General features: G+C 36.2%; 1 pseudogene; it reads right to left on the reverse strand.

Annotated features, from left to right (window-relative positions):
* Window positions 1–2,500, reverse strand: part of LOC142793021 (large subunit ribosomal RNA) — an 8,577-nt pseudogene that overhangs the window by 2,509 nt on the left and 3,568 nt on the right.

The following is a 2,500-nucleotide window of genomic DNA, read 5'->3' on the forward strand; positions in this document are numbered from 1 at the left end:
TTATATTATCGTTTTTTTTTTTTTTTTTATTTTGAGTTCCCGGCTACGAACATGCCACTAAAGAGGGTAGGAATAGTGGCCGTTACTGTGTCCTTTTAGGGTCACCATCTCGAGAGGGCCAGTATTATGAACCGCCATGATGGCCTGTCCTTGAGGCCTCAGTTGACTCGCCATGCCATCATGTGGAAGGTCTCAGTCCTCACCACAACTTGTGGATCTCGGTTGGAATCCAAAGAGATGAGACCATGTCCTTCCAGATGGCAGTCAATTGATCCCGAGAAAGGAGGGAGGGCAGAGGCGAGTAGAACTCCGATCATGATCGCCCTTCACCTCTCCTATGGTCCACCAGCGAGCTGCCGGTCGAACTTATCAACCATGGAAAGGTTGAACCCGATTGGCATTGAAGTCCTTCTTTTTTTTTTTTTTTTTCTTTTTTTTTTTCCAAAATGGAGAGGCGTGTGTCAATGTGATGAAGTGGTCGGGTTTATACTTCTCCTCCCCGTAGTGATGGTGACGGTGGGAGTGCAATCGGCCTCGTTTTCCCTCTTTTTTGTGACGGAATCGCCGCCGGGAATTTTCTTTTTTTTTTTTCCCAGTTTGCCTAATGCTCTGTAACGTCCCTACAGTTTATTATTGATCGTATCGACCATCTCCTCCAGGATCGCCCTGGCCTGTACATTTTCAATAAGTTCCCGTTTTCCCTGAGCAGGGCCTCCACAAAATCTCTTCAGCTGTGCTCTATATTTTTCGGTTAGTTTACAAATCGTAAAATAATGCTCTATGTCTGTTTCTTCCATGTTGCAAGGGCAGATTCTGTTTTGTTTTATCCCGAACCTGAACAGATAGTGAGGAAACCGTCCATGTCCTGTTAAAATTTGTGAAATCTGATAATTTGCAATAAATTGATTTGGAATCTGATTAATATGTTTTATCCAATTGTGTATATAGCTTTTTCGAGCTATTTTGTCTTGGGCCCAAAGTTGTTCCCATTTGTGATACAATTTTTTTTGTAACTCCTTTTTGATAAAATTCTTAGAAATTTGGACCCCTACTTCTTCTCCGAATCTTATTGCCTTTTTTGCCAATTCGTCTGCTATGTCGTTGCCGATGTTTCCACTGTGTCCTTTTACGTATGTTAGAATAATTTGGTTGTTTACTGAAGCATTTTGGAGCAGTTGCTTAATTTTAAATATATAGGGGTTGAGGTTTTCTGGATTATTTATCCCCTGTAGGACTGACAGGCTGTCTGTCAGCAAATGATAGGTGCTTCGATTTTGTTGTAAACTAATATATTCTATGGCCTTGGTTATAGCCATGGCTTCTGCTTCAAAATTGTTACTGTACTTTGGTAATGAATATTGTTTGGTGTCTAATAATTTTTGCTCTTTCATAACTACAAAAGCTGACCCAGCTCCAATTTCATTGCTTGAACCATCTGTAAAAATTTTGTAATCTGTTTCTTGATTGAGTTCTTTATTAAACTTAAATCTTAATCTTTTAGACGGATGAATTTTCCATTTGTCAATTTTTTTAGTAATAGAATCCGCATCGAAAATTTTGTCATTCCAAATAAACTGCTTTCCATTTTTGATAATGTTGTGTAGTTCTATCTCTTTTTCTAATTTTAGATGTACTGGTGGAACATTAGCTAAGACGTTTAATGCATTATTTGAAACTGTTTTATAGGCTTTAGTTATCGATATTAATGGTTTCCGTTGTATTGATTTCAATCTTTTGATTATGGTGCCAATGTTTCTATACCAGACTGGGCCTGCATAAGTTATTATTCTTTCCATTCCCCTTACATATATTTCCCTAAGTTGTTTGTTTTTAATACCTCTGTTTTTACCTGTAAATTTGTTTAAGTTAATTGACAAGTCGAACACTTTCTCTTTTATATAATCTAAATGCGGAAGGAAAGACAGGTTTTCATCTAAGATTACTCCTAATATTTTCATTTGCTGTACCTTTCTTATTTTATTGTCTCCTAATTTAAGTATTGGTGGGCTTTTTGAATATTTTCCTTTAATAACCATAAATTCGGTTTTTGTTGCATTGAATTCAATCTTTTTTTCGAGGCCCCATTTTTGTATTATGTTTAATGTCTGGTTTGCTTTATCTTGTAGCTTTCTTTTAGATGTTCCTTTAATTATTATTGTGATATCGTCGGCGAAAGCTTGCACATATGTTTTTTCTGGGTATTTTTCCCTCAGTACCTCTGTAATCATTATGGTCCATAGTAATGGACTTAATGGGGATCCTTGGGGGGATCCTTTTCTTAGGCAATACATTTTCTGAATGTTTTCGTTTTTGTACGAGATTTTTCGATTTGTCATGATTGCATTGGTTAATTTTATTAAATTTTTTGGGCAATTATTTTCTTCTAAGTACTTAATTATTTCTTTTTTATCAATGGTGTTGAATGCATTTTTGATATCCATTGATATAATCAAAGCTCCCTCTTTATCTAGAGAAGCTTGGTCTAATTTTTTCTTTATGT

This window comes from Rhipicephalus microplus, unplaced genomic scaffold, assembly GCF_043290135.1.
Source record: "Rhipicephalus microplus isolate Deutch F79 unplaced genomic scaffold, USDA_Rmic scaffold_267, whole genome shotgun sequence".
Classification (NCBI taxonomy): domain Eukaryota; kingdom Metazoa; phylum Arthropoda; class Arachnida; order Ixodida; family Ixodidae; genus Rhipicephalus; species Rhipicephalus microplus.